The sequence below is a fragment of the Mya arenaria genome, chromosome 15 (genome assembly GCF_026914265.1).
Source record: "Mya arenaria isolate MELC-2E11 chromosome 15, ASM2691426v1".
Lineage (NCBI taxonomy): Eukaryota > Metazoa > Mollusca > Bivalvia > Myida > Myidae > Mya > Mya arenaria.
In genome coordinates this window covers 36631087-36642631 of record NC_069136.1, presented here as the reverse complement: position 1 = coordinate 36642631, position 11545 = coordinate 36631087, and the positions used below count along the sequence as shown (strand labels likewise).

At 32.8% G+C, this 11545-nt stretch overlaps 1 long non-coding RNA gene across 1 annotated transcript; it reads right to left on the bottom strand.

Moving 5' to 3' along the window:
- Nucleotides 1–4613: 4613 nt before the first annotated feature.
- Nucleotides 4614–11040, bottom strand: LOC128219025 (uncharacterized). The gene is made up of 3 exons (XR_008258530.1): nt 10573–11040; nt 10219–10272; nt 4614–4697 (listed from the first exon to the last, which is right to left on the bottom strand). It is a non-coding gene; the product is annotated as an uncharacterized LOC128219025 (long non-coding RNA).
- Between the last annotated feature and the right edge of the window lie 505 nt (nt 11041–11545).

The following is an 11545-nucleotide window of genomic DNA, read 5'->3' as shown; positions in this document are numbered from 1 at the left end:
AAAAAGAGTTTGTTAAAACAGAATTGGTGCTCGCATGTTGTTGTTACATTTAATAGTTTGCTTTAAAGATTCAGTTTTGTTAGTGCGAGTCTAAAACTCAGACTTAAAATGACTTGCTTATGTTTTGAACAAAAACAGTTTTCCCAGTAAAGCAACTGAAAGCACTTATTGATCATTAGTTTACTCTATGATATATAAATTGCACAAAAAATACAGTTTATAGCATAAAAAGTATTTTGATTTTGTGGGGTTTGGATTCAGACCCACACTTCTCAAGTATAGAAAAAAATTGAAAACAACCAGCTAGTCCACACGGCCACCGATACTATATATCACATGAACATTTTTGTGTCGTTGATTAATTCTTTGATTTATACCTATGTTTTTATGATCTTATTAAATGTATCATCATGAACTTCTCTTTTTCATTGACAACAATACTTGAATTGAATAAAATGCTTGGAATGAAAATAATTAGTTTTTTTTTCTTCTTTTATTGAAAAACAGTGTTTGTGTTCAGACTCAAGAGTCAAGTGGGTAACCAAGCAAATCTAAATGTACAGATGTCACTTACCGGCTATGGTTTTTAGAGTGTTGAATCAGTTCTTTGATTGTTAACTGGTATTACATAACTTCATTTAACTGGAATGACAAATGCTATGATAAAGTCTTTAGCGAGAGTGGTTGTTTTGTCTTAATGAATAATGAGTGCAAGTCGGTGGAGGTTAGATTCAATCAGTTTAATCAAGCCAGAGCACTAAACTCTGCAATGCCAATTCCAGCTTAAAGGAGACTGAACAACAAATCATAAAAAAAGTACATTAAGTGTGTAACAGTTTATTTTCAGAAGTAAAGTTACAATTATATTGGTGATTAAACCAAAGCAAACAACATGCAATTGTGCTCTTAACTAGGCAACATCAATTGGCAAGAAAGTTGTAAAAATGGTAAATCTGTGAGAGCGCAGCTTTAAATAGTATGTATATGATCTTTCATGTCATAAAATGTAAACTTTTATTAAACAAGTTTAAGAACATATCAAGAAAGAAGCCTGAAGCAATGTTAATAAAAGTATATTCCCCAGTACTGTCTTTTAACAACGGTCATATTCAATTGTCATCATCATGTACTAATGGTGGCAACAAATTTGACAGAGCAACACAAACTTCCAGGATTTTTGATGCTTGCTTAGACAATGTTATAGGCATTACACCTTGCAAAATTCTGAAGTTTTTCACTCTTTCCATAGCACGTTCTACGTCAATTCGCAAGTTTGCGATTCTCCTTGTTTCTTCAACTTGTTGGCGGTTAAACTTTTGTAATTTCAAGGGTGGAATAATCAGATGCATGCCGCGTGGTGTTGTCAAATCCAATATTAGAAAACCCTTATCAGCCATTATCCCATCACCAGCTTCACACAAATCAAGGAGTTCTGATTTAATTGTCAACTGTTTATCGCTAATGCTTCCACTCCATAGGTCTATGTCCATAGGACACTCCATAGGTCCGAAACGAAAGTTATAATTCCAGATGGACTTATTCCTAAAAGTGCCTTCCAAGTCATATGTGACTTGTAGTGTGAGTACATCATTGATTTGTTAGCAAGTGATTGTGGTGTTTCTGTGTAGAACTCAGTGCAGTCAATGATTATGCGGCAGTTCGGGTATTTCCGTTTGAACTTCTGTGGCATTGTAACTTTTAATGTCTTTCTGGATGGCCAAGCAACTAATGTCGACAGTTTCACACTCATGTATGAAATCCAGTGGTTTGTTATGTTTGAACATGTTGATTCCGACACATGGAAAGTCCTCAAGAAGAAGCCCTAATCTTAAACGCACCAAAATTAAAAAAAATCATCAATAAGTCGTAGCGCTCTTGGCCGGCCCTTGTTTTCTCAATTTCCGCATTTATTTGTGTGACTCCCTACATCATCCATTTCATCAAAAAGTAAATGAAAAGTTTCCACATTAGGTAGACCTGTGTAAAACATACACATCTCATTACTTTTAATGTCTTCCACAGTCAGGTCAGGTTTGTTAACTTGTACTCCAACTTCAGAAGTTGTTTTTGACATACATTTACATAATGGAGTTTCAAAGTCTGTTTGTGTTGAAACACTACACTTCGTAACTGAAACTGAACTAGTCCCTTCCGTCTGAGTAGAAAAGGACACTCCTACATTGTCAGCCTGTGTGTCTTTATTTAGCGTTTTCTGAACAGGAAATTCAATCTGGCCAGCATAGTCATGGAACTTGATTGAAGCATATTCGGATACACTGCTTGTAGTTAAAGTACAGTCTGGCCCATCATACTCTTCATTCTCCGCCTCTTGGTCTTCGTCATTACATTTGTATGCCGGTTCTGAACTTTCCACCTGAAAATACATAAATAAACAGGATTCTTAGTATTTCTTATGGTTCTATTTTGTGAGTATTATTTTCGATATTTCACAGAAACAAACAAAAATCCTTGATATGATATTCATGATGCTACGTTGCTTATATGCTGAAAGGCCCTGCAACGTACCATCCAGATCCAGAACAACATATAGTAATAAAAACAGGTAAAAAATCCCCCTTGTTTTAGCAAACTATAAACATGTAATATAACAGAACCAAATCTTTTGTTTGACAATTTCCAATAGTGTTGGTAAACAGTGAAATACATTCATATAAAGTTTAGATAAACATGTTCATGATGTTGTTCAATATATTTAAATAAGTAGCTAGTGATTCACAAAGAATGATAAACAAGATGAAACTAGTTTCACAACGACAAACTCGGCTTACCTTTGATAATTTAAATATCTTTTCCTTGTTGTTTATGATAAACACACACGGAACGGGGTTTTCCTTTGTGTATTTGCCGTTGGTGAAGTGAACAGAACAAAGGCGATCGTTTTTCAAACTTGACACAAAGTTTGGACTGACAGCTTTCACACGTTTAATCCAGAGTTTTCTGAGCTTATCGTCCGTTGGGAATCTGTGCAACGTTACACAAAGTTCATTCACAACTTCCCCCTGTAGTTACTGCAAATGCAACAATAATGTCGCTTTTTAACTGTCGATTTTGGTGAAGATTCGCTCATTTTCGCACAAGTTTACTTTGCTCTCCACCGGAAGTTAAGATAAGTTCTCCACACGGAAGAGTGTTCAGGGGAGGTAATATTTCAAGGGAGATAACAACAGTTATTGAACAGGACTATACAAGATAACATTTTGATACAAACACATCAAATGTGGCATTTTTTGCTGAAGACTTAAAGGAGAAACATTGTTTCACATTAGCTTGCACTAACACTTAAAAATATTTATCTGTTTGCATGCTCATTTCATGTTTGCGGAGTTTGGTGTCCCATTGTAACATCAGTGTGCTAGGTTCGGTATCCAAGGGTAACACACATAATTTCAAATATGTGTTAACAAAAAGCAAAGTATACCATACTTAAGTGGAGTGTATATAGCCATCAGGCCTAATGGCACATTGGAATACTTTGGAGTCAGTCTTTATCCAATGTTGGTACATGTTTTTGCATATTTCTGTATCCACATGTAACAAGCGTTACAGAATAGGTTAAATTAATAAAATGCATAATGTGTAGAACTTTTTAAGAGGTTGTAAAGCCAACAATATAAAGCACATCAAGCATGGCACAAATCTGTGGTTATGTACATTGGTAACGCTCCTTACATGTTGGCCAATGTTTGTGTCCTATGTAACAACTGTCATATTAACTTGGTGTCCAATTGTAACACCTGTTTGCAGTTTTCTGTGTCCATATGTAACACGCGTTACACAATAGGTTAATTTTCAAATATGCTTTAATAAAGTGCATAATGTGCAGAGATGTTTGCACAATATTTTAAGTGGTTGTAAAGCCAACAATTATAAAGGACATCAAGCATCACACAAATCAATGATTATGTATTGGTAACGCTCGTTACATTTTGGTCAATTATTGTGTCCCATGTAACATCCGTACATAAATGATCATGAATTGATATTTGTGTCATACAATTCATTTGTCTTTCCATTAATATAGGGAAAAAATCAGTTCAATAGTTTCATAAACTTGTAACACAGTCATTTACATGGCACATTCGGGGATTCTTCAAACTTTTCCAACTCTAACAGTTGAAATCCTTCGTCTATACTTTTTCTCTAGCCCTGATGATCTGGCTCTGGGATACATTGCTATGAAAACATCATCTCCTACATGGCTGTAGACGTTGCACTTCCCTGTTTTCTTAAGCTTTAATAACCTCCCAACTGGTCTGCCTTTTCCTGTTTTACTTGTCTGAAAAATAATTATAATTGATAAAACATTATCTATGAACTTTTTTTACAAGCAATTAAAATTTAACACGGTGCATAAATATGAACTGGTCTGCCTTTTCCTGTTTTACTTGTCTGAAAAATAATTATAATTGATAACATATCTATGAACTGTTTTTTTAAGCAATGAAAATATAACACGGTGCATAAATATGATCTATTTGTTATTGTTCTTTATTATTTAAAAATAATACATGACTTTATGGGGTAACTTAATTGTAAAAAGTACAGTTTTCTGCAGCAAATTTTCCCATTTTTGCAGGCAGTTGAATACATACATGTATGGGTTTCTTTGGTGTTGATGTATGAAGTGGCTGTGTGGGTTCCTCTGGACTAACAACAGCCAATGGTTCATCGGACTCCTGAATTAAACCGTCATTTTAGTATTGTATCATGACTTTTTTCCAGTTTTACTTCTTTATGTGCAAAATTAAATATAATGTCAAGAGTTTGTGCCTTCCAAACTTATCATTCTAATAGAGGTTACACAGGGTCACTGCTTATCAACATTTCTGTGATAATGATCTGAAGCAACACATAAGCCACAGTCTTATAAATACTCCTGACTGCCCAGCTGGTATTCAATTCCAATGCACATGTTTTAAACGAGCTGTACATCTTATTTTTAACTTTTTTGTCGTTCATTAAATTTCATATGATTCAGTTAACTTGAACTTTTAAGTTGAAGAATTAATTTTGTTGTATACCATTATACTTACATAAACAGTTTAGAATGATCTCTATTTGTGGGATATTATATATTTTTAATAATAAGAGCTATCACTAAATGTCATGAATATCCCCACACGCCCAAGTCAACTCATTTTAAATACGACCTCGTATGACAAAATTGAAGACCGAACACAAGCTATCGCCAGTTAGGCTGATAAAGAAATCATACGAAAAAAATGACTTAGATGTCCCTTTATCAATTTCAAGAACTGTAAAGAAAACATTGTGATTTCAGTTTTAACTTTTAATTTATCAATTAGCGTAGGCCAATTCTCTATGTATGCAAATATTTACCCCATTCTCAAGATCATTTTGATACATGCAAAAACTCACCACAAGCTTAACACTGCAGTATCAGTCAAAACAGTCAAAACAAAGATCATCTGGGAATACACACATTCAACAGCCCAGCAGGATGGCCACTAAGTGGTAATTAATTGACTGGTACAATTTCATGGTGATTTCATGGACTGATTAGCCTTTTTCTCAAAATGAGGAGTAAATGGGAGGCAATTTCTCTGAATTGTAGAGCGCAATGGACTAATTTTTATTTTTCGCCAACTACCTTAGGATAACGGCAATCTACATGCCAATGGTACTTACTAAAATATTAAAATTCTAACCCTTGTAGAAAATTAGTTTTCAGTTTAACCGCACAAAGGCATATATTTATAAACCTATTGACCACTATACACGAGGTTATGAACACTTGCAATCCTACAGTTAATGCCGCTACTGAGCATCAAGCTGATGCTCGGGCTTATCAGTGGAACTTATCTAACATAACTGTAAACTGACCACTTGACCCTTTCCCTGCTGGGAGCTGTTTGTCTGATTAATTTGAGAGTAATAGCTGTTCTTGTCTTGAGATTTGGGCCATTTTATGTTAGGAGGTTTTTCTTGGTATTTCAACTTTCGCTATCTTGATTATTAAAATAATTTTATTACCGAATGCTTTTGTATAAATTTTGTATATCATAGTTATTATTATTATTATTATTATTATTATTATTATATTATTATTATTATATACGGTAGTCCAAAATCCACTATACTGACGTCCATCAAGTATCATTGTGCAATGTTTAAATGACGTCATAAAACAAGTTTGTCATGAATGTAACATTTATTACGAAATCATGTATCTTTTAAGTGATTTAAACCATTGATATATATATTAATAACATGTCGATCCGGAATGTCTTATTCAACTGTTGTTGATGTTTTAAGATATTGATTTCAGTCAGTAAGCGCCTCGTGCGACTTGAGTCGAATTCCATCTCCCTTATCAAAACGCACTACTAATAAGTTATTACCCTATTATAAGATGCTTTAATATACACATATTTTTGCTTTTTCGCAAAGAGAAAAATAATGGAGAAAATATATATTTCTGGAAAAATGCTCTACATACATTGTTTACAGAAACATGTAATAAAAGTTCAGTGACTGCTGTGATTAAAAATTTACATCAACTGTGCATGTAGGAGTGCAAACGATCAGAAAAAGTTGGATAATTTTAAATATTATATTAAAATAAAAGGAGTCATATAACGTTCAAATATACTGGTATGATATCAAAAGTCCGGACTAGTGGTTTAAGATACAGTATTGCTTTGTTGTGATCATTTCTCATATGATATATATAATATGGAAAGCTTCCATGAAGTGTGTATAATGTTTAATCACTCTTCTAATGAAGAATGTTCTCACACAACAATGCAAATTAAGAAGAGAAATCTTACAAAGAAAACAAACGTTGATTTAACTGTGTCAGTAAAGAAGATTTTAATCGCTGTTTCAAAAGCTATATTTTAGGATATGAATTTTCTAGAAAATTACATAAACTAAGATACACAAACATAAAGAGGGCTTATATAATTCACATGAAAAGTGGGCAATGATGTTTTTTTGAAATGCATTTTAGCAAATACCACAATGTCAATGTATCAATAGAAACCTATGAAAGTTCAGTTTCAACATCAAGGTAATATAGTGCTCAGATTACAAAAAAATAAGTTGTAAGCTGTGTTATAAGTAATAAGAATATCTAAGTACATCAATATATGACCTTATTTTTTGGAAATGGTTAAAATATTACATTTCTTTTAATATTACATCTTATGCCCCCATAAAATGGGGGGGGGGGCATATAGATTTGCCCTTGGTCGTCCGTCGTCTGTCTGTGATTCCGTCTGTAGGTAATATGCCAACTTGTGTTACTTAAAACTCGATTATATTACCTAAAGTCCAGAAACCTCGGGCGTTATTTAGGTAAGGACGTTTTGCATCTCGGGTTTCGTTTCCCACTGCACTTAGTAAAACCAGAGTTATTATAATTTAATCAAAAAAGTATTTCACTGAAAACATACGAACCTCAATCCAAGTGATGACTTCAGAGTTTACAAAATTTAGACTTTATAATTATGAGACTGTTAGCAATTGGATAATGTTGCTATGATTTAATACGGTTGAATTACGCGTAATCATCCTAAAGTGAAAAATAGCAATGTATCAAGTTTGCAGTATTCTTTTTTGTTCCAAAAATGCAGCAAAAGAAAGTATTAATTTTCATTTGTTGTGAAAATTGCGAAAAACATATTCTTTAAATATAACCATATATAACAAACTTCATTATAACTGCATTATTGACACTGTTAGATATACATGTAATACATAAATTATTATGTTTTATAAAACCTAAATATCCATTTCATTCAATTGTACATTTCATTGGGTATAATAGGGTTGATATTGATACTTTTGTAGTAAGTAGACAGCTAACGTTATCTTAATGAAAAGTATAAATAAAACTCCCATGTATAAAGTTATTCCGTTCGAAATTAAATCAAACGATAAGACTGAATATATTTTTTTATTTACTTCAATGTTTCATTTCTTTGCTATGGAATCAATGATTTTTTTTTTTTCATTTTCATAAAAGTTTAAAACTAGAGTAAATGATATAAATTGCTTTTCTATAGTCATCGTGAATTTTAGTGCAGAAATCGTACTGAAGATGCTCTCTGATAATATCCTCTGACCCCAAAACTGACCAGGGAAGAGTGGTTAATGGGCCCCTGCTGACAGAAATTGGTTATCTCAATTACATGCATAATAAACACCTAGCTGTGAAGTGAGGCTTCGAAAATGGACCAACATCCAGAAACCTGGCATAAACTGTAGGACTGCTTGGGCACATTGAAAATGATCCATGGAATAATCAAAACATAACTGGTAACATGAATCGTATCTTGTTAACCAGTTAGAATGTACTTACTTAATGGAATTCATAAACACTTACTAGATGGCCAAAATGCATTTATAAATATGTGGTAACACGAATGTTATCTGCCGGTAATTATGTTCCTAATTAAGTGGAATTCGCTAACCATAACTAGATAACCTGTTTATGCAGCTAAAAGGGAAAAAGGTGGCAGTTCCGAGCACTTTGATGCCAGTTTTTAGTATTGTGATATTTATCTTACAGAGAACAGTTTCTATTAACTAGATAGCTTGATAATTATCGCATAATTAAGTGGTTAACACGAACAACTCAGACGTTAACAGATTATCTGACGGCAGTTATGTTCCACCGTATGTATCAGATACATGAGGCCGATAACCTATGTTAATCATTTTGTTATTGTGTAACTTGTAAAAGTCAATCTCTGGAATGCTTTGATTGTGCAAACATTAGCTCCTACATCCTTTAAAGAGTCACATCAGTTATAAAAAATGTATAACTAAATAAATAGTAACAACATGATGGTTTCATAAATGTGCATATATACTTAATTATTGAAAAAAGTATACCTTTACACGTTTAGTAAATGCATGCAAATAACATTTAATGAATGTAAATGTAATACACGTTGTGAATTGAAGAATCACATTTAATTACATTTTAAAAAATATTGCATTCCTGAGAGGGCAATAGGAAAACATATCAACAGCATAACATAAATAACTGCACCTTGTTATGCTTGTAACGTGGGAGAATACTCCTCGTATTGCCCTTTCAAGAATGCAATACTTGTTTAATAAATACTAGCTAAATATTTCTGAATCATGTGTTTTTGAATTTCACTACAAAAGCTTCATGATACTAAGTATTTCTTTTTTCTATTTTACATCGATTGAACTGAAAATGTCCATCGATTATATCAATTATCCCTCTCAATGACTGAGTCCCGGGTCATAAACAAGTAGGCCAACCGCCTTTATTATGGGACCGTATAAATCAAAGTCGTATTTTCCTACCGGGATTCAAACCAACGACCTTAATAGTCTGGCACCCATTAGCCGGGTATAATGCAGGAAAAACAGGAACAAATCGTTCAAAGTTCTGATTATCAAACACTCAGCCATTTCTTAATTTCAAGTATGCCTCTGAATCACGGTATTGGGTGAATTATAAAAACTCTATAGAGCATTAATGAACAAAATATCACAATAATATAACGCATTCCATTAACATGAATTCCATGCGCATATAATCAAATAGCGCCTTTGCGCCGAATCTAATGAATATGATTAACCGAAGAAAATCGCATGCGTAAAGTAAATACAAATTGCAAAAACATACTCCTGCGCTGGAAATATAAAAAGCCGAAATGTGCTTGAATTTATACTGAAATAGTTCTTTTGTAATTTTTGAAACTTTGATTTACTTAAATAAATAAAAATGACGAGTCTGAGAACGTCAGTGTAACTGATTTGTTTATTGTGTTTATTAAAGTTCAAAAGCAATGACCCTTAAACAACAATCATACTGCAGACACTTAAAACCAAAAGTGAAAGTAAATTGCGCAGTAAACAATTAAATATTTTAAAGTTGAAATAATGCCATTATAGCTAAAAAACACCCGTTCCGTTCTATTGCATACAAATAAAAGTTTGTAAAAGTCTGTATGACCTTTCGATTTCTACAGATAACAACAGGTAGTGAATACTCCGAAACAATACAACTTTTGACATCCATCTGATAAAGAAATCAGAAGAGGTAGGCAGACATTGAGTTGTGTATAAAATGTAAACAAAATTGTTGATCTAAATACACACATTAAGAGTCTAAATCACTCAAACAAACTATAAACGTCACTGGCAGTATACATTTATTAAATAACAAAAAAATAAATAACAGTTTACCTTTAGGCTGAAGATAAATTCATCATCAAACTCAAAGATATGCTTTGACAAATCCTGAAAGGTCAAATATTATAATAATTATAATAGTCTTAAAAAACCATTAACTATGTTAAGCATACATCATACATATTCATGTACTTAATACAGTTTGATCAAATATCGTTATATTAGTAAATGGAATTACGTAGCATTATAAAATATAATGTTAATCTAAATTGAGCATTAAGATAAATTCCATGGTGTATTCAATGCAAACATTGCTTTTAATCTGCCTTTACGACATAAAGGTTACGTACTGCTTTACATAAGTAGAGTTATTTATATAAGAATATTTGAGTAAAACATGTAAAGTACCTGAGCATTTAAAGAGGTTTCCATTTCCTCAAGGGATATTCCTAATGTGTTGGTTTCTTCATCAATGACATCTTCCAAAGAAATGTTTTATAAAGATATTCCGAGATAATCCATTATTGATTTCAGCTAAATATTGTGGGAATTAGTTTCAATTAACTGATAAAGTTCAACAAAATTTAAGCAGACTATCAAAGTTGTGTATCCTAAACAGTTCAGTCAAAATCAATTTTATTTCACATTTTAGTAGTCATATTGATAAATCACATTCTGGATTGTTGCTTATTGGTTAATTATATCCCTCCGCAAATTTCTTAATTTCTAGACATTTTCCTTCAATCTTGAAGCTTCGTTTTATGACCTGCTGATGAGCAGTTATAGGCACTTGAACAACTGTTGCGGATTTCAAGACAAATATTGATCTGATCTTGACACTAATGGGCTTTGCAATTACAAGGGTGATATCTGACATCAAGCTGGTGTTACTGAGTGTTTTAACTGGTAAAATAAAACAAAGGTTTTACTATTGACTGATTTTAGCGTCAATCTAGTCCACACTTATGAAAATAGGCTCTGGACTGAAAAAATATATATCTGGCAACACATTCAATCATAATAATGTTAGCTTTTGACTAAGCTGACAGTACAGTGACTAAAGCTGAAACAAATGACTAATAAGCATGGATAACAAAAACCTTTTCCCCATTTCTTGTCTCATACAGATCGCATTGCAACTGCATAATGTCAAATGTATATGAATGGTCAAAGGTAACATATTTTATTATCTGTTTAATTTAACACAGGTTATTGTTAATATGAATGCACATTTGTATAGTTTTGGGTCATCGGATCGATTTGTTGATTTGTTGATTGCCCTTACAGAAGTATACCAACCCTTCAGGTAGCTCATTGTGGTTAAGCACCTGACTTGCAAGCAGGGGGTTGAGGGTTCGAGTCCCGAGCTGTTTATAGCTGT